The sequence below is a fragment of the Bidens hawaiensis genome, unplaced genomic scaffold, assembly GCF_021521415.1.
Source record: "Bidens hawaiensis isolate Kalapana, Puna unplaced genomic scaffold, B.hawaiensis_p1.1 tig00016363_1, whole genome shotgun sequence".
NCBI classification, from domain to species: Eukaryota; Viridiplantae; Streptophyta; class Magnoliopsida; order Asterales; family Asteraceae; genus Bidens; species Bidens hawaiensis.
Genome location: NW_027492499.1, coordinates 252,299 through 273,352, shown reverse-complemented (window position 1 = coordinate 273,352; position 21,054 = coordinate 252,299). Strand labels below are relative to the sequence as shown.

Below are 21,054 nucleotides of genomic sequence, written 5' to 3'. Positions count from 1 at the left end.
GTGACTTACTGTCACGTGTTTAGTTATTCAATATAACGTATTTACCTTATAGCTCGTGTTCATTGTTCGTGTATTCAATCTCTACAATATCTACACTCGTACCTATATACGCAGGGATTCCGCACCTGCGTTGTTAGAGATTTCCCGTGTACGATCCGCGTTCAGGAACCTACAACAAGCTTGATGACGAAGACAAGGAACGCCTGGAAACGATCTGCGCCTCGATGGAAGGGTTTGATGGCAGCACAAACACCCCCCTGGGTATCCTATCTTTCCCCGTCACTCTTACAGATGGGAAACACTCCCGCACAGAAGACGTGGACTTCGTCGTGATGAGGAAGCCACACCACACATACGACATCCTCTTCGGGAGAGACGGGATGGCAAGATTCAACGCCGTGGTATCCTCAGTCCACGGCATGATGGGATGGCCAACAGCTGAGGGTGTAGCGATGATCACCGGCATTCCCCAGGTATGCATCGCATCTGTCTCATCTAAACCCAAACCAAAGATGGCTAAACCAACCATCACCGAACCAGAAAGATGGGCCTTCAACGGCAAGTACCCGGACCAGGCCGTCACCATTGGCCCAACAATTGTTGATCCCACACGCACCTTACTCAAGCGCTTATTACAAAAAAACGCTGACATCTTCGCGTGGACACCAGCTGACATGACTGGTGTGCCCCGAAGTAAGGCAGAGCATAAGCTCAAATGCGATCCGGCTGTTACGCCGATCGTACAAAAGCGCAGAGTAATGGGGTCAGAACAAACTAACGCGTGTAGAACCCAAGTCAAGGAACTCCTTGACGCAGGCATCATACGCGTTAGTAGATATCAAACTTGGGTTGCAAATCCCGTTATGGTACCGAAGAATAACAAACAATGGCGCATGTGCATAGATTTCAAGGACTTGAACAAAGCATGCCCCAAAGATTGTTATCCGTTACCCGAAATTGATCTTAAGGTGGACTCGCTGGCACCGTTCCGCCTTAAATGCTTCCTGGATGCGTATAAGGGGTACCATCAAATACACATGGCCGTTGATGATCAGGACAAAACCGCTTTTCGGACGCCCGATGGCACATTTTGTTACCAAATGATGCCATTCGGACTTAAGAATGCCGGGTCCACATACCAACGCCTGATGGACAACCAGTTTCATGCCCAAATTGGGAGGAACTTGTAAGTCTACATGGATGACTTGGTCATCAAAAGCCCTGACCCAGAAGTGATGTTGAAAGACATCGAAGAGACTTTCAACACGCTCAGGAAGATAAACATGAAGCTCAACCCGAGCAAATGTGCATTTGGAATGGAAGAAGGGAAGTTCTTAGGGGTCATCGTCACTAAAGATGGCTTCAGAGCGAACCCTGAAAAGGTCGAAGCCATTATCAAAATGGAATCACCTACTACCATCAAACAGGCTCAGACATTGAATGGACGACTGGTGGCACTTAATCGCTTTTTGGCAAATCACGCGGATAAGTCGTTTCCCTTCGTGTCAACGTTGAGAAACTGTTTAAAGAAAACGCACTTCCGCTGGACACCAGAAGCGGAAGCAGCTTTTCAGGAGATTCGGTCACGCTTGATCGAACTTCCAACACTCACAGCACCAAAAGCGGGAGAGGAGTTAATCATATACCTTTCCGCAACAGATAGAGCAACCGGGGCAGTCCTGCTAGTAGAGCGAAAAGGCATCCAGATGCCAATCTATTATGTCAGCCGTGTCCTAACAGACGTAGAAACCCGGTACTCTACCCTCGAAAAATTAGTCTTAGCACTTATACACGCTTCACGCAGGTTAAGACGATATTTCCAGGGCCACCCAATCACCATTCTCACCAACTTCAAACTTGCAAACGTTCTAGGCAAACCCGAGTTATCGGGACGCCTAGCCAAATGGGCAATTGAGTTGGGAGAATACGCGATAAAGTATAAACCAAGACCAGCCATAAAAGGCCAGGTTATGGCCGACTTTATTGCAGAAGTGCCTGCATCGCGGGAAAAAGAGTGCCAGGAAGAGGTTCAACCCTCTCCAGCACAAGACATCAATGATGTCTGGCAACTCTACACTGATGGAGCAGCCAGTAACGAGGGTTCAGGCGCAGGGCTGAAACTAACCAACCCAGCAGGCCAAGAATACACTTACGCTATTCGACTGGATTTTCCAAGTACGAATAACGAAGCCGAATATGAGGCATTCTTGGCTGGGTTGAGAATTGCGCGTAAGATGGGGGTGAAAAACTTGGAAGCCCACGTGGATTCCATGTTGATAGCCAATCAAATCAACGGGACGTACACGGCCGTGAACGACACAATGGCCCTGTACCTCCCTGTACCTCGCACAAGCAAAATCCCTTATGCGCGATTTCAATGACTGCAAAGTCATACACGTCAAGCGAAGTGAAAACAAATCTGCGGATGCGTTAAGCAAGCTTGCATCATTAGCATTCACCCACTTAGGAAAGGATATCCGCATTGAACTCCTCGAGACACCTTCGGTCCCGCACAAGGAAATTTGTGTCATCCAAACCGGCACGGAAACGTGGATGACACCAATAATAAAATACCTTGCGGCAGGTACACTCCCAGAATCCAAAACACAGGCAAGAAAACTACGCTGTAAAGCACTGAATTATCAACTCATCGATGACATCCTTTACAGACGTAACTTTCTTGGCCCACTCTTAAGATGCGTGGATAACCAAGATGCTGACTACCTCCTAAGGGAAGTACACGAAGGCATCTGTGGAGTACACGCAGGTCCCCGCGCTGTTGTAGCTAAGCTAAACAACGCGGGATACTTTTGGCCGGGAATGCATACGGATGCACTGGCATACATCAGAAAATGCAGGTCTTGCCAGCTTTACGCACCCAACACGCACCGTCCGAAGAATGAACTTGTTCCAGTCACTTCTTCATGGCCATTTCAGAAGTGGGCCATCGATGTGATAGGCCCATTTCCTACAGCAGCAGGAAATGTTCAGTTCCTTGTGGTAGCCATCGACTACTTCACCAAGTGGATAGAAGCAAAACCTTTAGCCCAAACAACCGCAAAACATATCAAAAAATTTATTTGGGAATTTATTATTTGTCGTTTTGGACTTCCACAGAATTTGGTGAGCGACAACGGCACCAACTTTGCTGACAAGAAGCTACAACAGTGGCTGAAAGAACTTCAAATCACCCACACCTTTACCTCAGTGGCACACCCGCAAGGTAATGGTGAGGTGCAAAGAGCAAACAAGAGCATCGTCGAAGGCATCAAGAAAAGACTCTTGGAACACAGATCCGGCTGGGTGGACGTGGAGCTTCCGCACGTCCTTTGGGCAAACAGAACGCTGAAGAAGGCTAGTACGGTAGAAACCCCGTTCAGCCTCACTTATGGCACGGAAGCCATGGTCCCGGTGGAAATTGGTTTACCCTCACCAAGGATCGTGATTCAGCCAGAAGACAATGATGCGGAAAGACGGTTGGATCTTATGCTGACCGAGGAACGCAGAGACTTAGCCGCAGTGCGTGAAGAGAACTACAAGCGACAAATGCAAAAGTACTACAACACGCGGGTAAAACTCTGCAACTTCAATGAAGGAGACTACATACTGCGTAACAACGAGGCTTCGAACCAAGAACGCCCAGGAAAGCTGGCCCCGGTCTGGGAAGGGCCATACATTATCAAAGAAGTCCTGGGAAAGGGCGCATACCGGCTCGAAAGGCTCGATGGCACTCCCATCCCAAGAACATGGAATGGAGCTCAATTACGCAAATGTTATATGTAGATCAATTCCAAACTTGTAAAGAAAAGGCCTAGAGCCACTTCTAATGGAAATGATTCTCCTTTCATAATGTGTCTTTACCTTTATACTTATGAACTTCCCACACTAGTGCCGGTATTCACCGCATAAATGGGGAAGAAGTAAGTCGTTACGTGTGGAAGGCGGCAAAACCCGCATAAACACAATGCTAAAAATAAGGGAAACCTACACGCAGGTCAGATGTAGGAAAAGTTTAGCCATCCTTGTAAGTGCAAGTGACGGTCTTACCCGCACAATCACGAACAAGGAAGCAAAACTTTAACCTATCATCTACCACGTTTAAAGGTTATCCTAAAAAAGAATAAGGAAAACCTACACGCAGGTCAGATATGGGTAAAGTTTAGCCATCCTACTAAGTGCAAGTGACGGTCCTACCCGCACAATCACGAAAGAGGAAGCAAAACTTCACACCTATTATCTACCACGTTCAAAGGTTAACTTATTCTAAAACACTTGGAAAATTGCTAATTCAAACTAAAATATGCAAGTCATATAACGTTTATAAAAGCAAGGAATCCAATGGAAGAAGCGGTCTTAGCCGCACAAAGATTTATATTTCATAAATATTCGTTACAAGAATGGCCGGGTAACTACCCGCCTACAAGAAAATAAATCTATACAAACTAAATCTATCCTAGCAGCGGGAAGGGATCTTCAGGATCAGGCTTCAGGGCCACTTCCACTTGGACCAGCGCCGTCAGTAGAGCGTGGCAGTTCAAGGAAAGCCTTAAGGATAGCTAGCCCATCATCAGCAGCAGCAATTTCATTCACCTTCTCCACCACCGGATGCGGGAAGGCAGCATACTGGTTCACTGCTTGGTCGTAAATAGCTTCAGTATCAACATTATACAAAGGGAAGTTGGAAGGCGGGACGCCTTTCTCAACGAACCCTAGACCAAGTAGGAAGCCGGCCCGTTCCCCATCCTCGTGAGAAGCATTGAGGGCTGCGCTCATAGCATCGTCGTAAGATGTCTCTGAGAAGACCCGATGCACAACCTACAAAAGAAAATATAATTGTCAACACCCTTTCTATTTACACAGAAAAGCGTAAAGACATGAAAGCCTACCTGAGACAACGCTTCTCGAAGAAGCCATTCCTTGGCAGCCAGAGCTTCTTGGAGGGCAGCTTGAGCTTCGTTACGGGCGCGTTCGGCTTCACTCTTGTTAAGGTTGGCAAGCAACACTTCTTTAGCCGCAGCCTCTTCGACGCCCATTAGCTTCCGCTCGGTATGGTCAAGCACCCCCCTCTGGTCCAAGATCTCCTGGAGCTTTTTGGCGTCTTCCATCGCCAAGGCATCATGAGCCTGCTGGAGAGCCTCTAATTTGGCTTTAAGTTCTTCATTCTCCACGCGCAGAGGCTCAGCAACAGCTTCAGCCTTGGTGGCCCTCTCGGTTGCGTTCCTCGCAGTTTCCTTAGCCAGCCGAAGCTGTTCATTAACAGCTTGGGCAGCCTTGGAACGGGCCTCGAGTCGAGCCTGAATTTCAACCTCGAGGGCCTTGAAGGCCTTCTCCTTCTCCGCAGCCACTGCGGCAAGTTTTTGGTTCTCCTCCCGGATAGCCCGCGCCTGAGCTACTTCCTTAAGGCGAGCTGCTTTTAACTTGTCGTTTTCACGACAAAGCAGCTCGACGCGCGGCTGCATCTGGGCCAGGAGAACCCGAAGCTCATTGGTTAGCCTACCCTCCTGGTAGCTAGCCATGGCTTCCCCCAACGCACCACTGGGAGCAGCGTGACGAGCCCATTCCACGCACTCCACAGGGGTGCGAAGGGTTGTTCCTCGGCGAATGTTCCATCGTGGAACATACACTTCATTGGAATCCGACACTGCAAAAAACACAAAGCAGTTAGGAAAAGATGATAAAATATATATATATAAAATGGGCCAGAAGAACCCTACGCACCTGTAGGGTCAATAACAGGCCGATAGCCGCCGAACCCATCACCTGAACCCAAAGGAAATCCATCCAAGAGGTCAGGCAGATGGGAAGGTGGCAAAGATTGGCGGGAAGCCCCATGCGTACCTGATGGACCGGCCGTCGTTGCCGATGGCGGGGGCATGGTAGCAGCCGCCGTGGTCGCTGCCGCGGAATCCGCAGCCATAGTAACCGCCGGCTCGGTGAAAGATGCTGTAAAAATCGCACTCACTGCCGGCTGTGACGTCATCTCGGCTGGAACAGTCGGCTCAAAGGAGTGAGCCACTGAACCAGCGGAAGCAGGCGCAGGCGCCTGGGTCGACGCCTCAGGTAGGCTGACCAAGCCTACCGTCATTGGCGGAGAGGTACTACTCGGCGCTTCACCCTGGAATGCGTCAACATCCACGCCTGCGTAAAGAAGAAAAGTGTTAAAAGATTAAGCTATGAAGATAAAAGCTAAAGGAAAGTTGTACTTACGGGTTTTCTTGAGCCTAAAGGAACGGAGAGGCGGGGACGGACCCGATGGAGCTGGCCTCTTAGCGCCGGTCACCGTCGTCTTCTTTGGCTCTCCGGAGGTGACAGTCGCAACCTCCGGAGCGGTGGTCTTATCACCACCGGGATTCCCCGCCACCTCTTCACTCTCGGTCTCCGAATCAGACCGAGGCGCTGGATCGGCAGTGGAGGCCTTCTCTTTCCCCTTCCCGCCGGCAGCCTTCTTCTTCCGCACCAACGGAGGACCATCTGCGGATTCCTCATCAAAACATACGATTAAAGGAATTCCAGCAGAGGTTTCAACATTGAGGGGTCGAGGGTCGAATAACGCCTTACCTGGCCGACGGGCACTAAGGATCTCGTGGCCTGGCGGATAGACCTCCACGAACCGATCCGCCGTTTGTTCTAGGATGGGCAACTCGTTCTCGTCTAGAGCGCGAGTACCCATCCGTGCGGGACCATCAGCCTCCCGCGGAATAAGGAGCGACTGCAGGTCGTTCCCCTCTGAAATAAACAGGAAAAAAGTTAGAAGCAATTCAGAATCAACAATAAGAGACGAAGCATACCGTAAGGAAAAGAGTTCGAACCGTATTCGAGGACGATTGGGATCTTTTGCGCATTGGCAGCCTTCCACACTCGGCTCATCCCCAGCATCACCATCCCGGACTCCGCAAACCGGTAAACCGGAGATTGGACCCGAGATATCTTCGCAAACCATTCCGCCTCCTGATAGTTGGAGGCATGAAGGCTGGGAAGTGCTTGCCCGTTCTTGAATTTCATGGCAATGGGGATGGCACGAGCGGATATGAAGAAAAACTCCCTCTTCCACGCGCGAAGACTCTGCTCGGTCGCGCAGATCTTTAAACCCTTAATCCGGGTTGTCAACGTGTACCACCCCTGGATGCACCTCCAAGTGTAGAAGGTCATCAGGCGGTCAACGTAGGGCTCAACACCCAGTATCCGGCACACCCACTCGAAGTGGCGAATCTTGGCGATCGCCATGGGGTGCAACTCGGTCAAATGAACACCGTGCCTCTCAAGGACACGGTAAACAAACTTTGTCAATGGGAACCTAAGATTCCCATAGACAAAGAATGCAGCATAAACCCCGATCTTGCCTCTGGGGGCATCGTATACCGTCTGGTGGGGTTCAGGAAACTCAGGCTCGAGAGACTCGAGCATGAACTTCCTGACGACGTATCGATATAGATCGCCAGGAAGAGCACACTGGCACTCACCAGCAGTACTCTTATCATCAGCCGAAGAATCGATATCACGAGACATTTTGTAAAAGAAGAAGAAAACGATTTCGGGAGAATGCTTGCCTGAAAAGGATGAGTATTCGCCGGAAATCGCTTAAAAGATAAAGAGAAGAGTGAAAGTGTGGATTACAAAGAACCCTCTCCCCCTTTATATACTAATCGAAATTAATGCGATGCATTTAATACGGAAGAGAGAGAAAACGAAGGTGCAATGAAACTATGACACGTGGCAAAAAGCAAGCTGGCAACAGCTGTTGACAGGACGCATACCATTAATTTAGCGGCCACGCGCCCAAAAAATCGCGCCCACGCGCCTGAAAAAGCGTCTGGAATGACCATGTACTGTCACGTCACCATAACTTCCTGCACGTCCTGACACAGTCAGAAGAAACCGTCGCACGACGTTTCAGATGTTTGGACTGTTCCTATCTTTCCACCAACTCTTCGAATTTCGAAATTCAAAATTCAAAAAGATTCAAAAGTAAGCGGGAAAATACCCCTTACCTTGGCAAACAAGTAACCGTAAGACGGATGCGGGTACAGTGGTAAGGCAAAAACCTTCACATACCTAACACCCGCAGGGAATTGAAGCCAAGTATACCTCGGCAACCAAGTAACCATAACACGGGTGCGGGTACAGTGTCAAGGCAAAACCCTTCACATACTTAGCACCCGCAGGGAATTGACGCCAGGAATACCTTGGGAATAAAGTAACCGTAAGACAAGTGCGGGTACAGTGTCAAGGCAAAACCCTTCACATACTTAGCACTCTGCAGGGAATTCAAACCAAGAAGGATCTTCTGGGCCATGCTTGCGGAAACGGGAATAACATCCCCGCATGACGGGAACGTCGAGAACTATATTGTTTGAAACTCCAAGATGGAATTGGTGGTTTTAGCATAATTGATCACTATGTTGGAAAACTACCAAGACCACATGGAGAATCCACACAAATGGGACTCAACGCTCCTGGCGTGCGAGGAGGTTACAAACCTACCCGCTTCATACCCAAAGATCAAGCAGAAAAGTCGGGAATTTCTGCGTGACATGAGGAAAACCGCGGGAAGAATCACCACGGAAAACCTAAAAACTAAACCCTTTTCAAAACCCCTAGCTAAGTCCAAAAGTTCACCTCACTTATTAATAATTCATGAGAAGAACATTGGACTGGGGGGACTTGAAGAGATAGGTCCCAGCAGAGCCCAGTTGGACCCGCAAGACTCACCTTGAACAGGGACGTCTGCGCAATGACCAACTGCTCCAGCAGGACCCACCATGCTCAAAGAACCTTACGCGCAGTATGCCAGCTGTACCCGCAGGGAAAGCCTCCCAATGGTGAAGTACCCAGCCTGTTCCCGCAGCTGCGGATACAAGCCATCAGGGAAGGCTACCCGCACTAACAGCAAGGCTACACGCACAAGGCATTAGCTACTTCAGTAGTCACATGAAGGAATGAGCAAGGCGGGAATACTCCCGCCCAAGTGAGCCAGTCCGTATGCTTCTGGAAGGTCTTTCGTACTATACCTACTAAGGTATGGGCGGAACAGACAAATTGACCAGAACAGCCCATGAACCAATCACAGGGTGACAGCTCACCGACAACAATACGAGGAGGAGCACCCTCTAGTACTGTTTGTCACTATTAGCCGCTGCCTACTTACCAACCCTTACGAGGGGACGTGCGCAGCCTACAGTTGGTGGAACAGTGCGTAGCCGGCAGTAAAGGAACAGTATACAGCCGACCTTTACTGTTGGCCGTAGCCTACCCACCAACCAGCATGGCCTGTGCGTAGTCCACTGTTGGTGGAACAGGAATACTATTCAGCCGGCAGTACCTTCTAGGAAACCTACCTTCGGCTATAAATACTCCAACACCTTGGAATGGTAAGGGCATCTGATATCTCAATCTTATCTAGCAATCTCTTAATATACACTTATATTCAGAGCAATCTAGTCTGATTCTCACGCCGGAGGGTGGTCACAAGGAGGAACCCCCCCCCCCTTCTCAGTGACGAGCTTACGGTGTCTGTTTTGCAGGTCCCCTGAAGAACAACTCTCTGCTGGACCTCATTCCCGTGGGAAACATTACTTAACCCCCAGATTATCTATAATCTATCCAGGGTTCACTTAGTGTTTCTTCAGTGAGTGACACACTTTAATATTTATTGTTAATAGATTTTATAAGCGTATTATTCTGATAGATAATATATCTATAGATTTTATTAATATCTGAGATCACTAGTTTATCTTTATATATATACAAGACATATCCTATATGTTTTTAGTTTTCTCCATAACTTGAGAGAAAAAAAATAAAAAAGAAACAACTCAAATGATATGATCTTTCTTCACCTCAAAAATGAAAGAGGCAATCTTGTGGTTTTTGGTAGCTTATAAATGATTTTATTATTATTATTATTATTAAAAACCATTTTTTTCACATACTCACCAAATCAACTATTTATCAAATTTGAATATAAACCTCATATTTCTAACTTTTTTCTTATTTTGGTTCACTTGGTATGCATAGAGATTTTTGTGCTTTAGAGGAGTTTAATATCTAAGCAAGACCTGTGATTTTTGCTACGTATATTAAGCATGTTGCTAAATACATTATCAAAAAGTTTGTACTTTAACATGCAACTCCTCAAAGATCTTTAAGCTTTTCAAAAGATATAAACAGATAAAATTTTCTTACTTCTGGTAGTCACTAAATGTGTTTGTTATCAAAACTTTTGTAAATAGTCTATCGTTAACGATACCAAGCGATTATAATTGTATAGTTTTGTTATAGATTCGAATCATGTGCCACGAACTATAAGACAACGCGTACACTCACCCTCAATTTAACTCACTAGAACAAACGCGTGCTGCAACGTGCGGGTTAAAAAACTTCTTATTATTTATGGAGTCAAGTAGGCAATGCTAATGATAGGTTTGTTTATCAAAACATGGCTCGTTCGGAAAAGTAATCTCATCTTGTACGGACAAAAATAGCATTGGCTTCTTTGAAGTATAAATCAAATGACAAACAAATAAATCACGATTTGCATAATACATATGATAAATGACATCATTTCGTTAAACATTATTCCTAAAAATAAAGCCCTCATTATCCAATGATACAAGAATTGCCCAACAATTCAAGAAATGTATGTTGTAGAGTCGTAGAAATCTAGTCATACAAGACGTGATTGTTTTTCAGATTAAAGCATGGCTCGTTTAGAAAGAAAAAATTCATAAGTTACCATGGACACTTTTTATCAAAGGCCGGTATTGATGGATTGATTATCAACTAGATATAATCTTTTTATCAAAGGTGTGGATATTTCATGCATCCTTTGTTCACTTTGTTTGAACTTGGCGGAGATTTTGGATCATCTATTTGGTAAGTATCTCATTGCATATAGGACATGGATAGCAATAGATCGTTGGTTAGAGATAGATTTTCCTATCTTGGGCTAAAAAACATTATGAACTGGTTGGATTCGGCTAGATGGGTGCAGAAGAAAAAGGATGTAATCGAGGTGATTATTTTCACTACTTGGTGGTTTATTTGGAATACTCGAAACAAGACGATTTTTGGTTCAAAACTTGATAAAAAAGACCTTCTTTTTAATTCTATTATTTTGGTTTCTTATTTATGTTTTTCTTCTCATAATTGCAATTTAAATTGAATTGGGTAGCATGTTAATAAACCTATTACTTAGTACGTAAATTTGACTTTTTTTTCCCTCATGGTTAAGATATTCTAACTAGGGGATTTTTTTAATTTAAGTTGTTAGTCAAAATAAAAAGAAAAGAGGGGGGGGGGGGGGGGAGGGGGCATTTTAAGTTCATCAATTAGAGCATTCTCAGTATATTATTCATCTCTGTATCTATAATTACAAAAAAAATCACTATGTTTAACTCTTCTGTTTTAATTAAACTAGGCGGGTGCCCGAGTGATGCGACAGGGAAAAAAATCCTAATAATCATGTAACAATTATGAATGTTCAAGGTTCGTTTAAAACCTGAAAACGTTTAAATCAATAATCGCTTTTGGTCAGCCGGTTTCTGGATTTTCAAAACCATAGCAAACGGTTTAGTTTACGGTTTATACCGAAAAAATGGCCATATAAAACTGGACCAGACGGTAAACTTATTATCGAAGCTCAATGTGTGAAACCAAACCATTTGTAATGATTCGGTTTAAAATTACAACAGTTCAGCTTCAATTTTCAATGACGAAAAGTTGAACCAATGGTTTGGCTTGCGGTTTAACTTAGAAACCGTAAAATCGAATTTTGAACACCCATACGTAACATGTTATTTTTTTAATGAAAAAAACTATTGCAATACCATACCCAAGTTAAAGACAATAAAATGCTCACTTTTATGTTGCAATTTTAAAAAAAAATTAACATATGAAAAAGTTACATCCGATGGAAAATCGTTGGTGGGTAGTTGGTTTACAATTAAAATTAAAAGGAATATATGGTAAAGATGAAGGTTTAAAGTTGTAACTATTTTTTAAATTTACAAAAGTTGAATAAGTTGAGGAGATAATGTTGTAACTATTTCTAGGCATATTTTCTAATGGGCAAGTTTGTTCCTATCTTACATGCTATAAAAAATATACCTTATGCATTACAATTTGTAAATTACTTAAAAAGTATTTGTCTTAATTTGTCCATCAATGGCGTATTATTTATAGTATAAATAATACGTTTTATACATTCATCAGTATATTTCCTATCACTTCCGCTCACAACTACTTTTAACAAATACTAAAAAAATAAACTTGGGCAAACAAAATTTTTTTAAATTTACAAAAAATCACTATCTTTTTTCTATCCTCCACTCACAACTACTCTAAACCTATAATATAATTTGAAAATCTCCCTCACAGAATTTTAAGGGATTGGCTGAGAATGCTCTTAGAATCGAATATTTGTTAATAGACCTGTATAAAAGGATATGTTCGGAAATTTTGTATGACGGTAAAACAAAAATCATGTCACCCACATTTACCCAGGCACGACTAGTTATTGGAGCCTTAGAGGTGACATGAATAGACCGGTGTAAGCAGAGAAAAAAAATTATTTTTCTACTTATTAATACTTAAAATTATAAATTTACATTATTTTCATTTATTGAGGCAATCAATTCAGGTTATTAGAGCATTCTTATAGTTTTTCTATCTAAATCTTTATAATTACATAAAAAATATGTTTTGTCTATCATTTTTAATTAAATAATATTTTTTATACTTCTGTTATTACCTTTTATCTCTCTTACACTCATAATCACTTTCAAAAAAAATATTAAAAAGTCATACAGTGTGAACAATATTTCTTCAAATTTTCACATGAATAGTAAATTCTTCTCTTTTATACTCACAACCACTTGTAATTACTCCATATAATATAGAGAACTCATTCACATAAATACATATGACCTGTTGCGAATGATCTTACATAAAACCCATTAAAATATAAATAAGTAAATAGTGTTGTCAGTGCGCTTTTGTTGCGCATTCTTATTAGGGAAAGTTAAATCGAGATTTAACGTTGTTCTCAAATTGTGTAATACCCTTGAAAAATAACCTTAAACAGATAGAAATATACATCTATTTTTTTTGGTTGACCAACATAAGTGACAGCAACTTAACAATGTTTAACATCCATAAATATAGTATTAAGCTTAACAAAAATGCGGAAGCAATGAAGACGATTCTTATGTTTGGTCGCATCACGACTTGAGCTTCTTCCGGTACCATAAGCTTTTAGTTACTTAATATTTACCATCATAAAACATTTAGCAACTTATTATATAAACGAGTCATCGACTCCAAAGTGTGAAATAGTAAATCATAAAATTTGTTCGCCGTGTAGCGCGACGGATTTTGGAACGAACTCGTTGCATAGCATGACGACTGACGAGTTGAATCCGGGTCAGTTGACTATCTCTCTCGCACTACAAGTGCATATTGTTGCACTCTGCTAAAGTTAGCAGGTGTCTAGATTTGCAGTCCCCTAATATTAGCAGGTATCCAGATTTGCACCCCTCTAATATTAGCAGGTGGCCAGATTGCATATACGATGATTCCACCGACATCCTTTCAATCATTTATGGACATAAACGATGTTTCCTTTTTATTTGGTTCGGCTTAGTCTATAACATGCCTTAACCATTCATACTTATTGCATTTTCAGGTTCGAGTGTCACTACACCCCTTCCCATTGCGATATTAAACCATTCATACTTATTGCATTTTTGGGTTCGAGTGTCACTACACCCCTTCCCATTGAAATATTAAACCATTCATACTTATTATATTTCCGGGTTCGAGTGTTATTACGCCCCTTCCCATTGCAATGTTAAACCTTTCATACTTTTTGCATTTCCGGGTTCGAGTGTCATTGCACCCTTGTGACTCCTACAACCGAATGCTCACATCCGGATGGTCACCCATCAGTGACTCTTACAACCGGTTATTTTCACCACCCCCTTGTGACCCTTACAACCGAATGGCCGCTCCTATATGTGACTCTTACAACGGATGGTCACCCACCAGTGACTCTTACAACCGATTATTTTCACCCCCTGCGACACTTACAATTGAATGATCACTCACACATGTGACTCTTACAACGGATGGTCACCCACCGATGACTCTTATAATCGATTATTTTTCTCCCTTTGTGACTCTTACAAACGAATGGCCACTCACAACTAGGACACTTACAACAGATGGTCACACAATACTTTTTCTGTTCCAGTCACATATCTGTGACTAACATTGTTTCATCCGTTTGTGAAATCATTAAATCTACCATATTAGCATCAAAATAAACTTGACCATATATCCCACTATATCCATGTACTCTTCCTTACTTTGAAAATGGTTATGATAAACCAAAGAACACGTTGGTACTGTATGTTTACTAAATAACAATATAAGAAAATTATAAAATATTTTATTTTTTTAATTTTTATTTAAATAAATAACAATATAAGAAAATTTTAATAAAAAGTAGATTAACTAAAATATAACAAATAGATAAACAAAAAAAATTACATAATTTAAAATGACTTCTTGTTATTTTTTTTCCTAGGACTTCTTGCCATGTTTTTTTATTCGAATTAAGTGTGGTAAAACTAGATAATAAAATCGTAAGAAACTAGCCGTTAAAAAATATAACCATTAAACTAGTCGTTACGTAAATATATACAAACAAAAAAATACATCATTTTTGATATACAAGTGGATCCATGTATTAGGAATCACATGACATCGCTAAAAAATATACATGTTTGTCATTTATTATTTTATGTATTTGATAGTCAAGAGACATTGTTCACCGAATATTTTCTAAAGTGACGTACAAAAAAGCTCAAGTATGTTGTTGGCGTATCAATGGTCATAAGAATGTTGTTAAAACCATAGAGATACCAAAAGAATATTTGTTTTTGTCGTTTACATGGTTTGTTTGTGATATAGGCTTGAAAATAAGGATGAGTTTGGTACCATACCGGTACTGACTAATACCGATCGCGAATTTCTTAAAAACTTGGTACCGATACCAGTATCGAAAATGTTGGTTCGGTACCGACAGTACGGAACCCGGTACCGACCAGTACCGATTCCGAATTTCTTAAAAACTTGGTAACGGTACCAGTATCAAAAATGCTTGTTCGGTACTGGTACAGTACCAATCCCGTAGCCCGTAGGCAAAATTTCGGTAAATACCGGTACCAACTGGCCCAGATCCCGAATTTCCCAATCTTAAACACTTGGTACTGATACCTAGAGGTGCAAACAAGCCGAGCCTGAGCTCAACTAGGCTCGAGCTCGACTCGTTTAGCTTACACAGAGCTCGAGCTCAGCTCGTTTCGAGCTCTATTTTCAAAGCTCGAGCTCGGATCGTGAGTAGATTTTCAAGCTCGAGCTCGGCTTGGACTCGGCTCGTTTACTATATATCTAACTCTTTTTTATATACTCATTATTATTTTTATATATTATTTTCTATTATAACTTTATGTATAAAATAATATATATTATTTAGTTACTTTTATTTATATTTTCATAACATTATATATATTAATTAATAATTCTTAATATATATTTTAAAAAATTATATAAATGATAGGTTCGTTTAGGCTCGCGAGCCGGCTCAAGCTCGATAAGTGAATCTCGGGCTCGGTCTCGTTTATTAAACGAGCTTATTTTTAGGCTCAAGCTCGGGCTCGGGCTCAATTAAGCTCGACTCGGTCGAGCTTTTTAACGAGCCGATCTCGAGTAGCTCGGCTCATTTACACCCCTACTACGCCATACCATTTGCTCATCCATACTTGAAAAGAGTCCGCATTCAAAACTTACCAATTGCTTGATGTTTATAATATATACGAGGGTATAGATAGTCAAATGGTTACTTTGTTATATAGAATTAATAAAAAGAACTAAGAGGTCAAAGCAAATATGTCATCAACAATTTGCAATAACTGAAGCTGGTCATTGTGACCACCAAGAAGGATCATACATGAAATATCGTATATCAACTCTATAATCGAGTTAAACCTCTTTGTCGATTAATGTTCAAATTCAAATTTACACGTTTCGATTTTGTTCCTATAAGTTTGGCATGCAAGGCTCTTGAAACTTTAACTTATGCACTGCACAAACCAAGCCAAAATGAATAAAACATAATTGTAAAGTAGAGTATAATAATAAACTAAAACTTAAAAAAAATAGTAACTTACTTTTCAGCTGCAATACAAGGTTATCTTGACCTTCAATTAGCTTTGCAGAACGAACCACATCCCCGGTCTTGATCTGAGGAAGAACATATCTTCCGGTAGTTGTGTATCTATGCGCTTTAATTAAGTTATTAGTTTTATATGTAGATTTATGGTTATAAAACTTTTTATCTCTAAGTTTCATGAAATACAAAGAGAAAAAAAGGTTTAAAAGACATGCCCAAATACAGAAAACAAATTCATCAATTACCTGAACAATCATAATCAAGTGTTAATCATACACAAAATACAAATTCATAATTTAGGAAATATAAACAGTATTCCGATTATTTTATATACTCACGTAGCTTTTATCATAAAGATAAAAGAAAAACTGATTTGGAGACGAGTATTCCTCAGACACGTCATCGTGGGCCATAGCAACTACGCCATAGACAGATAACGGAAGCGCAGGCAGCTCTCCATCCTTCCATTTTGTAAACGTGAAACATTATTGAAAAACAAGTATAGAAAGAAACATTGACCTTTTGACCAAACAAGAACCAGTTACCAACCTGTATGCTTAAAGTTGTTTTATACAGCGGCTCAAACTGTCCGGATGGCATTATCTCTAGAGGAACACTGTAACCTATGCTCTTGTCAATCGCACTGTTTGATAGAATCGCTTGGTCTGTGCATTTTAGCTTCATCCCGTCATAGGCTCCATCAATTACCTGAACAATCACTTAGCTTATCCTTTTTGCTCTAAAGTTATAATTATTTTCAAGTAGGCCTGTAAACGAACCAAACATTCAGTGAACCTTTTGTGAATTGTTTGGTGGGAACTGGGAAGTTTGTTTATGTTTATTTATTTAATAAACGAATGAACATGAACAAAGTTTTTTGTTTATTTAATTAAACTAACAAAGATGAACGGATGTTTCATTCGTTCATTTACATTTGTGTTCGTTCATATATGTTCTTTTACTTACACACATATATGTTCGTTCATATATGTTCTTTTACTTACATTCGTTTATGTTTGTTCATATACGTTCGTTTATTAACTTTTGACACTATTGTATACTTTATGTATTAGACTTTAATTTGTTTATGATTGTTTGTTTATGTTTATTTTTTCAATTATGTTCGTTTGAGTGAGTTCATTTATGGTTTTTATGTATGTTTATATAAATGAAGTGTTCGTTTAGAATGTTAATGAACCAACATAAATAAACACGAACATTTTCACTTTCTTAACAAACAAACATGAACAAAAAATCCATTCGTTTAATTGTTCATGTTCGGTTAAAGTAAAATGATCGTTTACAGGCCCGTATTCCAGTTCTTATTAAAATATCCATTCATTACATTTGCATGAAGTTTAAGTGATTAATGAAGTTAGAAACAAGGTTAAATAGATGACGTATTGTCACACTACATTACCAGTTTTGCAAAATTTCCTGTTAGTGGTGCTGAATATCCGTCTAAAACAACATGTGAATAGAGGAATGATTATTTGAGGTCACAAAACAACATAGGATGTTTAAGGTTCAGCTCACCTGGATTTTAGCAGTTTTTATTGGTACACCACTAGATTGTGGAGTAAACATTGAACCATCTCCTTTTTCAACCACAAATTCGACAACCGCTCTCCTCGTGAGCCTAAAATATATAAATATAAAAAAAGAATAAAGATGAAGAAAATGGAAAAATCTAAGGGTGCATTCGTTTTACAGAATTTGTGGGAATTCAAAGGAATTGGAATTAAAATCCCATGACATGGCGTGTTTGTTTCGTTGGAATTGGAATCTTAATTCGTGGGAATCCAAAATGGTGTGTTTGGTTGTCAAAGAATTGGAATTGGAATTCAATTCCTTCAAATTCCTTTAAACAAAGGGATTTCAAATCCTTCCAAAATGTGGAGGATTTCAAGAAAATTCATTAGAATCTTTTTTTTACAAGGACAACGAATAAAACCTTTTAATTTTTTTTATTTTTTTTTGTTTTTGATTTATATATTGAGTTACGAATTTTTTATTATTATTTTTTAATATTTTTTTGAGGGGTTTTTTATCTTAATAGAAAACCCCTTAAAAAAAAATAAAAAATTCGTAACTCAAAATATTAATAAAAAAACAAAAAATCTAAAATAACTAAAATGTTTCCGCCATTATCCTCATTAAAAAAACGATTCCAATTCATTTGTGGTGATAGATTCCAATTCATTTGTCAAACGAACACATTAAAAATAGAATTGGATTTCAATTCCTTCCAATTCCAAATCCTATGCAAATTCCAATTCCAATTCCATTTCATTCTATGAAACGTGCACGCCCTAAGTGAACTTTTTACCTGGGATAGTTTGAATATTGTGCAGCAGCAAAAAAGATAGCCCAAGAGCCTGTCAAAAACAAAATATTGCAATATCTAAAAATGGATTGAATTTGCCTATTCAGAGTTTATCAAACTGGGAATTAACTAATACAAAAAAGTCAACATTATTTTCAACAAAGCACAAAAAGTCCAACATTGTTTACCAAAAAGCACAACCTGATAACTATTTGTATTACTTGCAACGTACTTGTAGGAGCTCTAATCAGCAAATATAGTTTTTAAAAGATTGGGTTTTGCGATTCAAAAGGGGTAGCGGCGCAGCTTGTTGCCCGCTCGCCTTCTGTTTCGATGTAATCTAAACTTTTCTTTAAATTAATAGAATCAAGTGACGATGCAAGAGCTACTGATACTCTATCTGGATCCTTATCCTTTATATATCTAAGCGGAGTCTGCAATTCACCCTGCAAGCCCAAAAGCATTGTTCTAGAACCTGTGGTAAAACCTTATGTGTATCTTTTGGCACATTGTCTTGCAAAGTACCTTCTCATCAGTAAGAGATGCATAAATTGCCAACCCTTTTTCCTTTTGATCAGCTGGTAAGCTTGCCAAAATAGACTCCTTTTCATCAACTGCAATCTGATCAAGGAATATGTAACAACGAGAAATAAGAATTAGGTCAATCTTCATTATCAAGATGTCTAAAGGTGAGTAACTAACAACCTTTAAAGCTTTCTTTACATTGCCCTCCATTCCATAAGGTTTTCTCTGAGGAATCCTTAGCAAGTATGACAGTTCCTCCAGAGAATTCTACAAGAAAACACGAAAAATTTCAACATAAGATGTATAAAAACAGAGAAAGTGTAGTGATAAAAACTGTTTGATGGACCTGTATAGTTTTCATGTTTGTGTTTGCTGGGATGGCTTTTCTCAAAGCTAATTTTCCAGTTCTTGGGACCTTTGTGTCCGGTGAATAGAGCACAGCTTCAGCAGGTGGAAGAAACGGTGCATCCCATCCGGATAATGACACTGGAGATATGAGTTGAATGATAACAGCAACTGCAGAAACTGCAGCTCCCAGTCTCATAATTCCACGCTGTAAAACTGGCATACATAATTTGGTTTCGGTTTTTTGGTGATCTGAACATTCCTACATGACAAAGTCCAGCTAGTAAAACTGGGAGAATTTGAAACATTTGGGAATTGCACAAAATGCGTACCTAAAGTAAAATCTAACCTAACTTTATCCGATTACAAATCTAGACCACTGAAATGGAATCAAATTCATACCCTAATTGTATATTATGCCTAATGCATGTTACTATATTAGATTGCAATGAGACAACATCATAAAACGGTTGATCTACATTGCGTAAACTATCAACGATGATTCGTCTTCAAATCTACACACCGATACCACCACTAGTGTTAATAGAACTCACACTAACCGATGGATCCTCTGACTTTCACAAAAATGCATACCTGAAAAAAAATCTAAACTAACTTTGACTTGATTACGAATATAAACCACTGAAACGAAATCGAATCCATATACTAAATGTGTTTTCTGCCTAATTACGAAATGCATGTTATTCTATCATATTGTAATGCGAAACTGAATCAAAAACGATTAATCAACACCGCGTAATACACCGATAACAACACTAGTGTAGGTAGTCGTCATAGTAACCGTTGGATGCTCTAACTTTGACAAAAATGCATACCTAAAAGTAAAATCTAAACTAACTTTGACCTAATTATGAAATGCGTGTTATTCTATCGAGAAACCGCATTGTAAACGGTTAATCTACATTGCATAAACAATCAACAGACAATTCGTCTTCAACACCACACAACGATAGCAAGTAACAGCACTAGTGAAATTAAAACTCATACTAATCGTTGAATGCTCCAGTTTTGACAAAATGCAGGTAACAACCTTCGGTTGAAACGATTTCAGTGGACTTGTATTAAGCGGGAACAAGGACGGTATCGATTGGAAACCGAGAGGTTAATTGAAGCATTAACGGTGAGTTTGGTTGGAGAAGATAACGGGACGGCCATGGGCAGCAAATTGTTGCAGGAGGTTTTGGCGGGTAGCACCGTCATCATCCAAATCCTATCTATTCCGGTTTACCGCAGTTGGTTGTTTTGTGGTTCTATTTTGTTTGCTTGTTTTTTTATTGGGACACGTCAGCAAGGCATTGACAACAGCGTGGAACTGCATCTAGTTTATGTTTATCTCATCCAAATTTATCGTGAGGGAACTAAGCTATGGCATATTTATTATATTTAGTCCTTATAAGCTGTAATAATAAATGTGACACTTGTCATATTTTGGTTAATTCTCACAATTTTTTTCCCTCTAAATCTAATATATGTAATAAATCAATAATTATTCACTTTCCTTTTACACTATATTTATATAATATCTATATATTTTTATAAATATAAATATTAACATATTATTTTACTATATATTTCACGATACTTGGTGAATTCCAAAAATCAACAA

General features: G+C 40.3%; 1 pseudogene across 1 annotated transcript; it reads right to left on the bottom strand.

Moving 5' to 3' along the window:
* Positions 1–16,098: 16,098 nt before the first annotated feature.
* Positions 16,099–20,661, bottom strand: LOC143551321 (peptidyl-prolyl cis-trans isomerase CYP37, chloroplastic-like; annotated as a pseudogene). Its single transcript, XR_013138478.1, has 12 exons — positions 20,441–20,661; positions 19,429–19,690; positions 19,263–19,349; positions 19,083–19,178; positions 18,904–19,003; positions 18,561–18,609; positions 17,768–17,870; positions 17,652–17,702; positions 16,781–16,939; positions 16,562–16,692; positions 16,230–16,360; positions 16,099–16,142 (listed from the first exon to the last, which is right to left on the bottom strand). The product of XR_013138478.1 is annotated as a peptidyl-prolyl cis-trans isomerase CYP37, chloroplastic-like (transcript).
* Positions 20,662–21,054: the final 393 nt, after the last annotated feature.